Raw genomic sequence first — 18,817 nt, 5'->3', positions numbered from 1 at the left:
TGGAGGCCAAAACAACAACTGTTGAATTTTTGAGTTCATGGAACTTATTTCTTTATTTTTGCCTTCTTGCAAAAAGATTTGTCTTGTAAAAAAGATTCAGATTATATATTTTATTTTTTTTAGGACTTTTATTTTTGTGTTTTTCAAAGTGAAATATTTTATTATTTTAATATTTGTTGTGCTTGTTAAAAAGTAAAAAAAAAATGGTGTAGTTCACCAAAACCAAAAAAAAAAAAAAACATTTTTGGTGCATTCTTGCACAAAATTCTGGAAAATAAAAATTATTCTGGTTACATTATGCATTTTCTGCTTATCCTTTTTTCGAATTTGTGTTCAAGACCTGTTATTCTGCATTTGGATGCAATGAAACATAACAGACATATAAATAATATTACAATAAAATGCATGACATACATTATGCAATGGCATCCTGCTGCCAGGGGACAGAACCAGCAGCAGACATAAAATAAGACGAGAATCCCTCACGCACAGTGGCACCATTGGTGGTGCCCCTACTGGCACTCCATTGTGCACCTTCCAGATCGTGCATGAGGGAATCTTTAAAAAGATAGCCATCACGAATTCTAACAAAATTATGAAGCACACATGCTGCTTTTACTGCAGATATTGCATTCTCAAGTTTTAAATTAATCGGTGTATGTAGCAAACGCCACTTGTTGGCTAAAATGCCAAATGAACATTCTACCACTCGTCTTGCACTCGTTAACCGGTAATTGAAGATTCGCTTCTCTTCACTCAGACACCTATTGGAATAAGGCCTTAATAGATGCTCACTGAGAGCAAAGGCCTCATCCCCAACATACACAAATGGCATTGGTGGCCCATTTGTTCCTGGCAACGGACAGTCCTGTGGCAGGTCCAGACCATTTTCCTGCAACATTCTTCCAAACGATGATCTTTGGAAAATACTGGAGTCTGAGCTGCTGCCATATGATCCTATGTCTATATAGGTAAAACAATAATTGGCATCAGCCACTGCTAGTAATACAAAAGAAAAATATTTTTTGTAGTTAAAGTATTTGGTTCCACTGCCGATGGGCATCACTACCCTCATATGTTTTCCGTCAATTGCCCCGAGACAATTTGGGATATTGCAACGATCCCAGAAAACTTCCGCGATCTTGCACCAATCTTCGCAAGTGGGCTTCTTCAGGACCAAATCCCTAAGGACATTCCAGATGTCTCTGCAGGTATTGTGGACAATATTGCTGACAGTAGTTTTGCCAACCAAAAACTCATAATGCAAACTTGCAAAGGAATGTCCAGTTGCCAGGTACCTAAAATGGAAACGTACATACAGTTTATTATAAAGATACATATTTACACTAAGCTACTTCAATAAACTAAAAAAAAAAAATTAGCTAGGTAGGAGGTGCCTGAGGAAGTGAAGGAAGAAGAGGAGCAGGAGAAAGACACTGGTGATGTAGAGGCAAAGTTAATATTGTAAAAACAATCTCACGCACAATTACATGCTAGTATTTATTTTTTTACTTCATGTAAAGAGGATGAAAGAATGATGTGGATATCCAAATGCCACATAGAAGTTAAGAAGAAGAAAAAGTAGGTATAAAAAGTTACCTCAATGTTATAATGAGTCTTTCAACAGCTGGAATACTCCTTCAGAAACTTGTGTTTTGTCCCTCTAGATGGCTAGAGAGCAAAGCCAACAATTCATCAAAACTGTAAAGAGATAAAATATGGCTATTATCTACATTGACCAGGTAAAAATCAAACATTTAAAAATCGAGTTCCATTTTTATAACAAGTTGATCAGGTTATAGTTAACACTTCTAGCTATTCAAACCTAAAAATTCTAAAAAGAGTCATACTGACCAGGCATATACACATTTTACTAAATATATCTGGCAGCATTTGCAAGTTAACATCAAAAAATGTTCTCACCTTCTAATTGACATCCTTGTGTAGTTGAAGAATTTGTCTTCATGAGCACGGAGGTCGTTGTAAAGGACCCCAAACTGGCCTCTCACTTCCCTTTGGGTGATGATGGGATGGATCCAAAACCTATGCCTTCTCCTCCTCCGGTTATCCTCCTCTTCTTCATCTATAAATGCTGCTACAGCAGCCAAAATGACTGCTGACCCAACATATTGCATAGCCAACATGTTTGCTAACAAACATACAACACGTGACAACGAAAGAGGAAGGGGAAATAAGTAAGCAGGATAAGGAATTACATCACTATGACTAAATCGCAGAACATCCAAGTCGCACAAAGTCGTTTTTAAAATCGCAACAAAACGCACCACAAATCGCATCGCAAATTCGCAGTGTAAATCGCGTGACTTTAGGGACGCACTAGTGGAAACATAGCCTAACAGTGTCTGACACAATTAGCAGAGCATCCTCTAGGCTTGCTAGAAAAGCTGTTGTCACCAGATCTTCTCCTACTGCTTCAGCCAGCAATGTTTCTACAGTCAATATTCCTTCTCCTTCAGCCCCTGGACCGTCCTCTCAGCGTATTCCTGTGCTACTGTCACAGAATCTGTTTACACCAGCTGAAACTCCTCAAGTTCCTTTGAGAGGTAGGTCAAAAACTTTACATTTGTTAACTGATTTGTCTTCCTCTTTGAAAAATATTATTGCTAGTATTTCTGTGCCCGCAGATTCCTCGGCTTCTAACACTGGTATTTCTGATCCTGCAGATTTAGTTTGGTCTGCATTGATGCCCCTGCACAACCTTTGCATTCAATCAATGCTGCTAATGTCGTTGGTCATAGCCTGGATCAAACTGTGCTTCATTGTTCAGATTCATCTGTTCCAATTACTAACTCCTCTTCATGCAGGTCAGATTTGTATGGAAAAGAAGTGATGCCTTGTATACTTTCCCCGTTTTCATTTACCTATGGGTGTCAAAGAAAAAATTGGAATGGGGAATATATTGACTTATTGTCTTTAATGCCATCTTCTAAAGACCATCTGTCTAAATTGGATAAAAAAAGAGGATAGACTTGAGGAAAATGACAGAAAAAAGCTTGTTACTAAGTCTGTTTTTAATTGGCTTAAGGCTTTCGATTTTTTTTCTAGTGTTCTTTGTGAAAAATTTCCCACCAGAAGTACTGGACTTTTCCAACATATGGACATTATACTTACATAGTTACATAGTTAGTAAGGGTGAATAAAGACACCAGTCCATCCAGTTCAACCTGAGTGAGTGTGGGTGCGTGTTTACAATATCCCTATTTTTATTTAAGGTACCCATATAGCGCCATCAGTTTATGCAGCACTCCACACATACATCAGTCCCTACCCTCAAGGAGCCCACAATCCAAGGTCCCCAATTCACATTCATATACTAGGGCCAATTTTTTGGACAGAAGCCAATTAACCTACCAGCATGTCTTTGGAGTGAAGCTCGAAGCTTATCGTAATTTTGGTGGTTATTCTTGGTTTAATTATGACGAGGCATTCCGACATAAATTAAGTATTCACCCTACTTTACAGTGGGGTGTAAAAAGATGTGCGACTTTAGTTGAACTTATTTCTCCCTCCTCATCCGGTTCCACCTCGCCCTTCCACTGTTTCTTCTAGTGTTTATTCTAACACGCCTTATAAAAAAGGTATTTGTTTCGCTTATAATGATAGCCATTGTAAATGGCTTCATTCCTGCAGGTATAAGCACGAATGTGCATTTTTCTCTGGTGCGTACCCGTTAGTAATATGTTTTCGTAAATTATCAACACAGTCTGCACAACAACCTAGAGACTTTAAAAGTAAAAGCCATAACACCGGTGAACATGGAAAACATGCTGCCTTGGCTTCTGGTTTACCCAGACAAACAGAAGGCAATGCTTTTAACTGAAGGTTTTTCACAAGGTTTTCATCTTCCTAAGTTTAATGGATTTGGTTGTAAGTTGGTTCGTAATTTGTCTTCTATTTACTCATTGGCATCTATTGTTAAAACAAAATTACTGAAAGAAATTAATGAGGGGAGGATGGCGGGCCCCTTTTTTCGGATCCTCCGTTATCTAATTTGAGAATTTCTCCTTTAGGAATTATCCCTAAGAAGGAACCCAATTCATATAGACTTATTCACCATTTGTCGTATCCTTATGGTGATTCATTGAATGATCAAATTGACACTTTTGTCTTCTGTTACTTATGCATCTTTTGAATTTGTTATTTCGCACCTTTGTTCATTGGGTGAGGGTGCTTTGTTGGCGAAAGCGGATGTTAAGTCCGCTTTTAGGATTCTTCCTATACATCTTGATTCTTTTTGCTCCTTGGGTATCTATTTTCAAGGTGAATATTATATTAATAAATGCCTACCCATGGCGTGCTCCTTGGCATGTTAATATTACAAGGCGTTTTTGACATTTTTGGAATGGGTTGTGAAAATCTGTGGTTCGAATTGCGTAATAAATTTGGTTAATTTTTTATTTTTAGGTAAAATGTGGTTCTGAGGATTGTAGTAATTTGTTGAATTCATTTTTTGGTATTTGTAAATATTTGAATGTTCCTGTAGCTGAAGAAAAAAAACTGTCGGCCCTGTTGCTTGTTTGGATTTTCTGGGAGTAACTATTGATTCATTGAATATGGAATTTAGACTTCCATTAGATAAATTGGAAAACATTTCTCAATTATTGCTTACATTTATTAGACGTAAAAAAATGACTTTGAAAGAAATGCAGTCTTTACTCAGATTGTTGGCTTATGCGACTAGAATTCTGCCGATAGGTAGAATTTTTTCTAGACATTTTTATTCTGTTATTTCTGGGTTGAAAAATCCTTCATTTCATGTGCGATTGTCGGGAGACGTTAAAGATGATATGTTGATCTGGATACATTTTTTGCGCCATTTTAATGGTAAAGCCATTTGTCAATTTGATTTTATTTCAAGTGAAGCATTTTCTCTTTTCACTGATACTGCTGGATCTGATGTTTTTTTCTGCTATTTGGCAGATGCACTGGTGTGCTTCTCCTTGGCCTAAAAAAAATGGATTGTGCAAGGTTTTTGCAAGGATGTTGTTTTGTTGGAATTATTTCCAATTGTTGTTGCCTTAGAATTATGGGGTCATCCTTTTCAGAACAGAAGGTTGCTTGTGAATACTGATAATAAAGGGGTGGTTTCTGCTATCAACTGTCTGTCTTCCAAATCGCCACAGGTAAACAAATTGTTACGATATTTAGTTTTTAAATGTCTATCTTTGAATGTATGGATTAAAGCTAAATTTATTCCTGGTAAAGAAAACAGTTTGGCGGACTCGCTTTCTCGATTCCAGATGGATCGTAAATGGATCTGCAAGGTGTTACATGCCCCTGTCATTTATGGGATCTAATATAGTTTTTGAACATGTTAACCATTAATTAGCTAAGTCTACCTGGTTAAGTTATATTTCTTCATGGAAGATGTGGATGTCTTTTTTGCAAACTGATACTTTTGTACAACTTTCTTTTGGAGAAGTTATTTTTTTTTCTTTCTTAGTTATCTGATGAATTGAAAATATTCTTGGTCTCATATCAACAAAACATTGACTGGTGTTTCAATTTTAAAAAAATATGAAGCTAAATTCTTTGATGCATTGCCTTAGCTTCTTTTCTGTCAAGCAGGCTTTAAAAGGATATATAAAATTTACACTTCACAGAGACAAACGCTCTCCTGTTAATATTTATATACTGCGCAGTTTGTATTCTGTTTCTGAAAAAGTATGTTTTTTCTGTTTATGAAAATCTTCTTTTTAAATCTGTTTTTTCCTTGCTTTTCTTTGAAGCTTTTCGAATATCAGAGGTTGTCTCTGCAAAAAGTAAGCTCTCTCTAATGAAAATCGAAAATGTGTTTATTTTATATAACAAATTACGGATTTTTCTTCCTTATGGTAGAAGGGATGGTTATGGAACAGGACATTGGATTTATTTGAATCAATGTCCTTTGCATGACATTTGTCCTATTGGACTTTTGAGACAATATTTTCTGGTACGTCCGGTTTTTAATAATAACTTGTTTGTCCCTGTTGATATTTCTCCATTAAAGAGATACAAAAAACAAAAAAAAAAAATTGGTTTACAAGAGAATTTTATTAAAAAATTTGGTAGGTGGAGATTTATTTCTCACCAGTTATATATACGTCCTGATTCTTTGGTTTAATTTTTTACAGGTAAAGTGACCGATAAAGGCCACTCCTTTATTTATTGGGCTCAGAAGAGAGTGTCAGCAAGATCTTGTTCTTCTAATTTGGGTCTTGATTCTTCTTTTAAAGTATACTGGAGTGGCTAGAGAGGTATGCGATGGAATGACTTGCAATCTGAGTTTTATAGATTGTTCGACTGTTGGCCTAAGCCTGATATTTTACTTATTAATTTAGGAGGTAATGACATAGGTCAGATGAAGACTTTAGATTTAATTTTTGATATTTGACAGACTATTAATCTCATTAATTTAGTTTTTCCCGATTTAAAAGTTGTATTTTCAGACATTATACCACGTCTCCAATGGCTTGATTCTTTCTATTTACGTCCTTTCGATAAAATTTGAAAGAGAGTGAATATGAATTAATAAGTTCCTATTGCATCCTTTGGGGTTTAGTTTTAGGCACTTAGAATTGGAGGGTGGTATTTGTGGTTTATACCATGGAGACGGTGTCCATTTATCTGATATTGGACTTGATATTTTAAACAATGATTTCCAGAAATGCATAGAAAAGGCCATGGCTGGGGTTAGGTGACAGTCAGTATGTTTATCATGCTTCCCGTCTGTTGGGGTAAATTGTTTTTGTTTACTCAGAAGTGAGAATTTATTCAGCCTAAACCATAGTAGCTAGGTTGATTTTATTTATTTATATTTTAAGTTAATGTTATAATAAAGTTATTTATAAATATTTTAGAAATTTATTAAACCAATAAAAACAGCCCCGGCCGAAATATTTTATCCAATAAAATATATTTATTTCAAAATTAAAATTGCTTGTCTGGACTGAATTTATTATATATAAACTTAAAAAATGTCTGCTGCCTTCTATCCCATGTAAAGGAAAAAGGCCTGCCCTTTCCTCATGAGATCTGAGGCAGCGACATGTTATTTAAATAGTTTTGAAATTAAGACAATTTCATAGGATAGCATGAATTGTCCAATAACATCTTATACAATTTCAAATTTAACTAAAGATAGGTCAGTTTGTAATGGATGTGATTAGGAATGTTATGATGAAATGCCTATTCCAAATATTACTATATATATATATGCTTACTTCAGCCTCAGCTTATCAGCCTTAACCATATTCGATTAGATGTCTGCCAGCTTACCCCTCCCTTACTGTGGAACTGAACTGAAAGAGTTAAAATCAAGTTAAAGAAGATTCCAACTGCTTTCAAGACTTCAAGACTACACCCAAGATAACAACAAGATCTGAGAGCAAGATATTTTGGCTATGATAGATTGCTATTCCCTTATATACCCTGTTTCCCCGAAAATAAGACCTAGCGTGATTGTCAGTGATGGCTGCAATATAAGCCCAACCCCCCAAATAAGCCCTACCCTGTTTCCCCGAAAATAAGCCCTACCATGAAAATAAGACCTACAAGGACTTTAACTAGGGCTTATTTGAGGGGTAGGGCTTATATTGCAGCCATCACCGACAATCACGCTAGGTCTTATTTTCGGGGAAACAGGGTAGATATGACCCAGCTGAAAGCTTATACTTTGTCACAGTAATGAATATGTATATTTTGTGGTCTGTATACGCTTGTCTTATCTGATAACGAAATATCCGGCTCACGGTATATTAGCCGCGAGAACAGGAAGGAATAAACAAAAGTATCAATCTACTGAACTGTGTCTGTCTCAGTAAATTACTTCAAGTGTGCACACTTTACATTGAAGGTGAATTTGGCCAGGGGGACAGAAACAAAAATACCGGACAGTTCTGGTTCGGTCCAAATCAAGTTTAACCCACCAATGAATGTTTAAATGCAGCAAAGGTCCTCTTATAAATAGGGGCTAGCTCCCCACCCCCTTCTCCCTTGTCGCTGATTTTTAATGTGGTGTACAATCCTTTCCTTGGGGTAAATTGTTTTTGTTTACTCAGAAGTGAGGATCTATTCAGCCTGAGCCATAGTGGCTAGGTTGATTTTATTAATTTATTTATATTTTAAGTTAATGTTGTAATAAAGTTATTTATAAATATTTTAGAAATGTATTAAACCAATAAAAACAGCTGCGGCCAAAATATTTTATCCAATAAAATATATTTATTTCAAAATTAAAATTGCTTGTCTGGACTGAATTTATTATATATAAACTTAAAAAATGTCTGCTACCTTCTATCCCATGGCACTTTACTCGGAGCCCTCTGCTTGAGTATATACATCGGGGGTACTCTCCAAGCCATTCAACATTACAAATGGGAACCACCAGGGCTGCCCTTTTTCCCCTTAAATTTTTAATCTAATATTGGAACCTTTGGCTACATATATTAGATCCCACCAAAACATCAAAGGATTCCCGATTAACAAATCTGGCCATACCATCAGCTTATTTGCCGATGATATCATTCTAATGCTTACAGACCCTGAAACATCCCTGGCTTCGGTACACGCAGCACTACAATTGTTCAACAAAATGTCTTACTATAAACTGAATGAAAGCAAATCCTACATATTAGGACTGGGCATAAACGCACAACTAAAGAATAAACTCAGTTCACGGTTTCCATATACATAGAGTAATGACGGTATAAAATATTTGGGAATCACCCTAACCGCATCTACAGAGGATCTATTCACAGCTAACTATGTTCCATTTCTCAACTCCCTGACCTCAAGACTTCAGGACTTGGCTAAAACTGAACTTTTGTGGTCAGGTCGTTTTGAGGAAAATTTTATGCTTACCTTGCGGTAATTTTCCTTTCCTGATGCAAGCATGACAGCATATACGTGTGGGTAGGCTCCGCCCCCTGCCCTATCACAGGACCTGTTATACTATAAGATTAGGTCTCCTCCCTACCTGCCTCATTCTTATAATTTACTATCACTGCGAGGCCTTTTGTTTTTCTTTCTTTAATTTTTTTTTTTTAATGGGAGGGACCCCTATATGCTGTCATGCTTGCATCAGGAAAGCAAAATTACCGCTTGGTAAGCATAACATTTTCCTCATTCCTGACACAGCATGACAGCATATATGTGTGGGATGTACAAAATCAACAGATAGATGGGTGGGTAATGCTGTACTATTTATTCTATATACACATTTATATAGTTATACTTGTTTTATGTCAATTGCTCCAACACCAAGCGGCCAAACTGTATTGTAGTTAAAGCCACAGGATCCACTTTATAGTGGTTTAGAAAGGTATTGAAGGTTGCCCAAGTCGCAGCCCTGCAGATTAGTTCAGGGGTAACCCCTCGGAAATTGGACCATGAGGCCGCCACCCCCCCTTGTGGAGTGAGCCCTAAGCTCTGCTGGGGGATCAAGATTTTTTGCGGTATAAGCTCTCGTATGACCTGTACTAGCCACGATGCCAGTGTCCTTGCAGATGCTGCTAGCCCTTTTCTGCTCCCTTCTATGATGATGAACAGATTTTCTGCTTTCCTGAATGATGCTGTCATTTCTATGTAGGTCTTTAAGGTGGACCTGACATCCAGATTGTGTGGTATGTCTGACGTCTCTGCCTGAAATGTTGGTAGTACTACTTCCTGAGTGGTACTTCAAACACTTTAGTTTGGATATGCCAGAAGGATAATGTTCTAACCCAGGTTGCAAAGACACTAACCTTTGCATAGTGTTGGAAGAGACTTGAGCTATTTTGCCTGATAATTTCAGCAACAAGGTAGTTTGTGTTTTGACACTTGGATGTTTGAGATCCTTCTAGACCTATTTGCCATACAGAATACTTATTCTGTGTTATTGCCCATGTTGAGGATGTCTTATCCTCCTGGATGGAAAGTGAGACCATGTGTCTCACATCATTTGGAAGACCCCATGGGGGAAAGAATAATCTGCCCAGTTCTTTCGGAACTGATTGCCAAGATATGCAACCGTTACTGGATCCCAGAGAGTGAGGACTTGACTGAACTTCATGTATCCTTCAATGCCATTTCTAAGCTTACTTGTTTACAATTCAATCCTTACAGCAAGATACAGAATTACATCCTTTAAATTCTGTGGGTTTTTCTCATATCTAATGTACTTGAAGTCTGGAATAGGCGTTCTAACTTCCATAGGATTTCAAACACTAAATGTGAGATCTCCAGTTCTTGGTCTCCAGCATCTAGATATAACTTGTATGGATTTGAGAGATACCGTTAGCCACGCTGTATGAGGCGTTGGACCTCTGGAAGGAGAATAGGATAATATTGTACCTGCGTATATCATGGCCTGCAAACCACAGGGCCATTATTGTTATCACCACTGAACGGCTGCGAATCCGAATAAGGATCCTGGAGACTGTTAGGTTTGTTCAATATACATATTGGCCAGTCTGCATGCCCAGCTGGCTGTGATTAGTTTCTCTGCTTCCACCTCTGGGAAGCCACCCAGGTTATTGTCAGACCAATATCTTGATAGCCTTACTTGTTGCGGATCCCTTGATCGGCTTGATGGTTTGGAGACTGTCCATTGTCATCCAACAGCTTTTGTACCTTACGCCGTCTGGCAGTAAGTTCTAGAAACCCTACCTAACGGGCTGGTAGACCTGACTGGGAGATACCTTTGACAGAAGTTGACTAGTTCTGCATTCATTCTTGACAGCGAAGATGGGCCTTCCCCATTTTGCTAAGTCTTTGCAGCATAGTTGAGGCTCTTTTGTTGCGTTTCGGAAAGACTTCAGTCTGCGACCACTGCTACTCTGACTTTTTGGACACCTTGTCCTCCATCGGTATGAATACCCGACGAGTAACAACTTGTGATGATTGATGTGCCTAATAGCTGATACGCTGAAAGATTAGTTAGCTTAGCTACCTCCTCAAAAGGGGACTTGTCTCCTCTGTGGAGTAACTGTTCCTGGTGCAGGAAGTAAGTCTTTCCTTACTACGAAAACCAGTTAATACAGTTGTCAACCTTCCCTTGGGCCCTTTGGACCACCTGGGTTACTACAGGCTACTTTTATCCCTCTTGCGACCATGGGATGTAACCAATGGGAAAGAGCTATTTGTTCAATTGAGATACTTATATTGTTACTCTCTCTGAGGGTAACTTTATTGTATTTTTTTCAGAGATTCAGAACTGCTTCCTGATAGGTCATTGTTGTAATGAGACTAGTTAGTCTCTAGATGATGACTCCCCCTGACTCGATCAGAGTCTGTGCTAGGATTCTTTTCCCAGAACCAGGAAGTCTTTGCACCATTCTATTGCTCAAACAAGGCTCACCAGAAGCCCTTGCAAGTCGGCCCCTACTGGACCCAATATCCCGGGAAATGCCTGGAGTTTGTGAAAGGTCACAGTCTGCCCGATGAACTCGTAGTGAACTCTAACGGCCAAGTGAAGGTACTTGCCGAAACATGGGCATCTCGAAGTGTGTATACAGTATACACACATACTCAAACACACACTTGTGAATGACCACAACATACAGGATATACAAGGTAATACTGACATATAATCACACACATAGGTTGGACTTGATTGACTTGTGTCTATCCTCAACCTCACCCACTATGCAACCATGCAATTATGCAACTTGCTAGGTTCAAAGACCATCTACAGTCTTAGCCTAGGTTTCCAGTATTGTGACCTAAAAATCGTGTGATTTTACTGCAATTTCTATGCGACTTGAATCAATGCCTGTGTATTCTTGATGTCCGTGGTCCCAAGTGCATCATAGTGGGATCAAAAGTAGTGTAGGGATTACTTTGAAGTCGCTGCGACTTGAAGTTGACAATACTTCTTGAAAATCATGAGGTATGATTTGTGGAGGTCAAGCCTTACTGACGGCTGGAGAGATTAATTGCAACGATGGCCTATGCAATTTTGGATCCTCATCCTTCTGCTTGTTATTCAAGTCTTACTTTTGACTAATGGCCATGTAGTCACAACCCTTGTGCTCCAATGGAGGGGATGCAATGAATTGGCAGAGAGGAATGAAAATTCCATCGGTTTCCTTAATGCACAGGACCCACGGATCCTATGCTCAAATTTACATAGAACTGTCAGCTGCCTTACTGGGCGGCTTGGGTTTAGGCAAATTAAGATGATAATTGATTCTTCATTTTCTGCTATAGTTCTTCTAGGTTTAGCCTGTCATTCACTCTTTGTTACTTTTCCTTTTGGCTATCCTCTGGTCATTGGCGATTAACATAAGGGATTAATCCTCCTTCTAGATATCACCAGATCCGACTTGAACAGTCACCACTCTGACTTAAAGCGGCATGTGTTTACATGTGGGATGAGCCATAAGGGTTCACTGATCACAATGATTACTGGAGAAACAGCATACAGTCTTGTATCCGCAGTGGCTGAACTGCATCATTGGCTACTCCATTTTCCATCTAGGATCCGCCATCATAGAGAGTTTATCACTGATCAGAGCTCTGCTTTCATCCTGTCTGGGGTCCTGACAGTCTGGCTACCGAAGTGAGCTCAGTCGCAGGTCACAAAACACTGCTTGACAGTAGTATGAACCTTCTTCATCTCTGGTTCTGTTTTCTGTCCCAGGGTCCCTGCAAAGTATATTGTTTCTTCTGTTGGAAGAATGGCTCCTTTAGTTAATCTGATGAAGCCTGTTTGGCCGGCTGCTTTTGAGGCAGAGATACTCTTTAGGTGACTGTTTGAATAGCTTAATACCTGAGCTCCACACAGTCAGTTTGGATGGGGTTAAAGTATCGACCTTTGCTTCTGATATGCCAACTTGCCATAGCAATTTCCCAGAAACAAGCTAAGACTGACCCCTCTGGCCAGTCCGATAAAGACTCCCTGGTCAAATACTTCTGAAGTAGAGGTTGCTTTTAAATAAACACAGTTGTTTGATTAGGCTTGGTATGGAACCATTAGTAACTATAGGCTTTCTCAGTCTCTGCCTATTTGTCACTGCTTCTGGCCTGCAACTTTGTTTTGCATTTTGGCTGCCACACCAGTTAGCACCAGACCACTATGATTACTGTAGAGATTTCTTGATCTGCCTCTTCTGGCAGTTAAATACATAGTGGTTCCTTCAGGGCTGTAAAGGGCCTGTCACTTGTGGCTGGGTTGACTGGTGTTGGTGTTGAGGGCTGGAGAGATTACACTCATTATGCCCATAATGTGCACTCTTTTAGGATATAGCATATACCTACCTGCCCTCACCTTTTAGTTAAAGTTGCTGGTCTCTAGGAAGGCTGATTGCTACTGGTTCACAGATGAGCTGAAAGCCTGGAGTCATGTGTGGGAGTATTTGCCATAAGTAGTAACCACTACAAACCACATATCTCTCTGTGGGGGTACCCCAAATAACACCAGCAATTACACATTGCTAACAGGTAAGTACTAAGGAATGTGACTAAACAGATCCTGACTTTTATTTTAGCACCAAGGTCAGCATGTTAATGCATAGAAATAAACACATAACAGTCATTGATACTGTAGAGTTAATGTAATCACAGGTAACCTACCTTAGGCACATGTACTGCCAAGGATCATACCACAACCAAACATCAATACACAGTGAGCCCAGTCTGCAGAGCTAGGCCCTGCATTAATGGAAAAGGGCTCAGCATCACCTGTTATCAGTCCAAGCATTAGCAATACTGCAGACAGACCACAACCTGTGAAACATTAGTGAACAGAGTGGCCCTATAGACAGACAGTAAGATTTGCATGTGATATATGCTTTTTTAGAAATGCAAACTAACAGCATACCTGCAGACAATAAGTCAAGCCTGTAGGGCCAGGCTTTGCTCTGTTAATAGGAAGACTTCAACCCAGCACAGCACACCTGCTACCAGCATTAGCAGTATTGCAGACAAAAAACACAACCTTTCAGAGATGCAAGCTTAACAACATACTTGCAGCAGTAACTGAATATTATGGATTTGTGCACCATGTGGTGCCTTACCACCTGCATGCTTCATGTCCCAACAGAAAGTCCAATGAATGTCCGTGGCGTCATGATAAAGGAGCAATCCCTAGAGACCAGATACCTGCACCCCTCTCCAGGATCCTTGTGGGGTGAGGTCTCCCCCATATAGGCGTTCATGTCAGCCTTTACAGCGGGGAGCTTTGTCACAGGAGAGGCTTGAAACTGTGCGGCTTTAGGTCAGAAGTGTCTGACAGGTGAGGGAAAAATTAAAAATCCTGCTCTTTCAGCAGCAGCATAACCGACTGTTAGCAGTGAGGTAAAAAAAAGAGAATTCAGGCAGGTAGGGAGGAGACCTAATCTTATAGTATAACTGGTCCTGTGATAGGGCAGGGGGCGGAGCCTACCCACATGTATATGCTGTCATGCTGTGTCAGAAAAGCAGCTTTTAAGATGGTGATACTACCACAACTAATCTACTTGTTCAGAACACTTCCTATTCCAATTCCCAACTCCTACTTCACCAAAGTTCAATACATAGTAAACTGGTTTTTATGGAGGGGAAAGAAGGCAAGATGGGCTTTCATAAAATCAATAGTGGCAAGAAAAGTGGGAGGAGTGGGAAATGTATTGATTAAGGATTACTATGTGGCCTCAATTTTTGCGCAATTGAGAACATGGTTCCCTAACTCACCTAGGCCAAGATGGCAAGAAATAGAGGAAACGCAAACACCAAACAATAACCTTTATGACTACTTAATGGCAAATACATTCAACTCAACCTACATCACTACTTTGGCTTTCTTGATGAAAGCATCACTCCAGGCATGAAAAATACTGATAGAAACACGACAAACAAACTCGCCTACATCTTCACTACCAATTCCTATCACCAGTATACCTGGAATCATACCAGATCTCCACATAACACACTGGGTAGAAAAGGGAATCACAAATATTACAGACCTTATGATAGGTCCCACCATGAAAACGTTTAGAGCAATACAAATAGAATTTAATCTAGGGGAGGCTGAAAATTACAGATACCTCCAGATTAGTAATTTCCTCCGAACTAATCCTCCACTTTCCATCCAACTACCTTGGAGAATAACACTGTACCTTACCAAACATTCTACCAATATCAAAGGAATATCCTTATTCTACAACACCCTAAACAACAAATTAATATTTACTAAACTCTCTAATATCAAAGCCTGGGAACAGGAATTGGGGGCCTCCTAACACCCCAGAACAATGGCAACGTGCACTTCAAACATCGTATTCCACCACTAAAAACATTAATCTATGGGAACTAACTCAAAAAATATTATTACGCTAAAAATATTATTACGCTGGTATCTAACCCCATTTAGAATATCTAAATTTGACACACGCTTCTCCATTATGCTGGAGGGAATGTGGCTCTGTAGGTACTTTATACCATATATTGTGGGATTGTCCACACATACGTGTGCTTTGGGACAAAGTGTTTGACATGATAGCACAAATACTGAAACTACATGTTTCCAAAACCCCAGGATTGGCTATTCTATCTTTGGGTATAGATTTACTACAAAAAGATATCAGGGTAATAACGACCCACATTTTACTAAGCATTAGACTAGCGATTATGAGACATTGGAAGGACCAAGAAATACCCACAATAAAAGAAATAATATTAACGACCAACACAGATGCCACACACAAAATAATGTTTGCATCATCACAGGGCAGGTTTCAAACAACACACAAACAATGGGAACCGTGGACTGACTGGTACCAGACAAAAAAAAAAGCTTTAAATACTACTATGACTTGCATACACTCAAATGACACAAAAAACTGTGTATATGCACATTTTGTTTAATTTAGGTTAATGTTTTTCTTTTCTTTTCATTGTTGTTCATTGTACATCATGGAATCGATTTCAAACATCTTCGCATTCTCGCTTAAAACAATGACTGAAACTCTTATTGAGATGGGTAAATCCATGTGCTTTATAGAACGCCTGAAGCTAACACCTATGCAACATAGAGGGGTACAGAACCTCCCCACCCAAGACACAGTATGAACCCAATAGGGGTGTCGGAGGGGGAGATTCACCCTCTCACAATTAAAAGACAGTAGATATTGTTTCAAAACAGTTTGATAAGAAACTTATTATTATACACAATTGAATAAGTGCCTACAAATTGCTTGGTATGAAGGAGCAGATACTGTTATTGTTATTATATTACTGTGATATACTATGTTTACTTTGTACCTTTTTCCGAAAAAAAAATCAATAAAAAACTATTGAAATTAAAATATGCATCTCATTTAATACTGTACTAGTTAAAAAAAAAAAAAAAATTTTGTTAAAGAAACCATCTTCTAAAAAATGTTTCTATACTATATACTGTATGTGTGTAAATATATTTAAAAATTCATATTTTTGTGATAATGAACCTTAAATTGTAACAAAGCTTTTGAAACTGTTATCAACAAATGTTAATTTTTTTGTTGATGTGATAATAATGTATGCTCCAGTGACAATACTAGAGAGGCCTTCCTGGAGTTTTACAACACTATATATATCAGCTATTCCTTCACTTAACCGTACCTGTCTTCTAACAGGTAACAATCTTAACACGTTTTATCTGGCTTATTTTGTACTCTTTATGGTTGCTTACGTATTTGTATATACTGAACTGTACATTCATTCTGAACCTGCACTTTATTCATGACCATCAATATGTAACAGGTTTAATTCACTTTTTAAAGGATTCTCTGTGTATTCACACAGTCAATGTTTACTGATCATTTGTCTGTCTGTATTTTAAAGCTATAAGCCTATCATTTTCAGAAGGATTCACCCATCAGCATACAATATGATAGAGAATTTGCAATAGGAAATAGGATTCAGCTGTCACATGTAAGATCAGCGATCATTTAACCATCAGCAGCCCCATTACATACTGTATAGGGTGAATCCTCTTTGACAATACCAAATGCTGTAAAATACAGACAGATGAATGTAAATCACTGCATGGGTTCTATTTATTTGCACAGTGAATCCTTTACAAACAGACTCCATACAGTAATTTGAATACATATTTTATGACGTTACAATAGTGTTGCAACCCGAAATAAAAAAAGATTTACTGTAATTTGGGATTTGACCATTTAATTTTAAAAACAGAAAAGTTCATAGGATAATCCACATAGGCAATCATTTTAGCTTCAAGAACTGAAATGAAATTGTAGTGACGGTGATTTAAGTAAACAAGAAAATGCTGGAAAGATGCAGACCATGTAAAAAAGAACTGCAGGCTCAAAAAACAATATGGTCAGCAGCCATTAAAAATGCCTAGAACACCAAATGTGACCTTAGGCTGAGTACAGACTGGCTCTGGATGTAGAAAGGTATATTATCAATGCCATGTTTGCTTTCATTTTGATGATTTCAAACTACACATGAAATTAAAGGTTCACTTTAATGCATACCTGTACGATCTTCTAATAATGTAAACTGGCCACAGAAGTCTGTGGGCCAGTTCACACCATGTGCAGTACAGTGCTTTTTTTTCTGCATCAAAGACACATGGAAAGTGGGTTATCTGGGTTTCAATGGCATAGTTCACACCAGTGCAATGCGTTCCAGTGCGTTTCAGTTCCAGAAGAAAAAGTACAACATACTGCTTTTTTTCCTACACAGAACTATACTGGAACGTGGTAAAAAGCATCAAAAATGCACCTGAATGCATCAAAAGCGGACCCAAGTACGGTGAAAAAAAAAAGGAAAAAAAAAAAAGAAACAAAACATCTGGAATGCATTTGGAAACGCATATAAAAACGCACCAAAATCGTACCAGAACACATCCAAAACGCACATGCAGAAACACATCTGGAACAGATCTGGAGTGCATTTTTGTGGTGTGAACTGGGCCTAAAAGCAGAGGCACCTCTTAAGCCACGTACACACGAGCGGAATGTCCGACAGAAAAAGTCCGATGGAAGCTTTTTATCATCTATTCCGATCGTGTGTATGCCACATCGGACTTTTTTTTCCGAAAATTCTGACGGACCTAGAAATGGAACATGTTCTAAATATAGGAACCAACTCCTATCGGGAAAACGCTCCTCTGTATGCTGTTCCGACGGACCAAAAAGGACGCATACTCTGAAGCAAGTACAAGACGGAAGCTATTGGCTACTGGCTATTGAACTTCCTTTTTCTAGTCCCATCGTACGTGCTGTACGGCACCTCGTTCTGGACGATCGGTCTTTGGTTTGACTGTGTGTAGGCAAGACCGCTTGAATGGAATTCCGTCCGAGTTCCGTCGGAGAAGCCTTCGGCGTTTATTCCGACGGCAAAACTGGTCGTGTGTACGCGGCATTAGTGACTGCCTGCAATTTTTAGAGCTCCTAAGAAACCCAAAAAAGAGGGCACTAAATTTAGTAAACAATGTTTGCATGTTAGTTCTTGGGTGTTCTCATTTCTGCCCTTCATGGCTCTTTATTGCCCAGTGAGGTTGCCCATCACACTTAACGACCAGGTTGAGGTTTGCCTAAACTGTGGTCGTGACACTTTTGTTGTAAATGGCATAGTAAGGGAAAGTAAGGGGAGGGAAGCAACATATTCGGAAAGCAATAAATAGACAGTAATAAATAAGAGGAACTCCAGAAATACCCCACCAATCAAGAGAGCCCTATGATGACACACTCCCAGGAATGGCTCACAGGAAGTGGGCTGAATTATACTGGCCAGGGGTGCCTGGTGACACTAGATGAAGAAACAATCAGACAGTCCTGGTGTGTTAGGAGGGTGAGTAGTAGGGTTGCCACCTGTCCGGGATTCACCCGGACAGTTCGGGTTT

The sequence above is a fragment of the Aquarana catesbeiana genome, linkage group LG09 (assembly GCF_042186555.1).
Source record: "Aquarana catesbeiana isolate 2022-GZ linkage group LG09, ASM4218655v1, whole genome shotgun sequence".
Lineage (NCBI taxonomy): Eukaryota > Metazoa > Chordata > Amphibia > Anura > Ranidae > Aquarana > Aquarana catesbeiana.
This window is presented reverse-complemented; position numbering follows the sequence as displayed.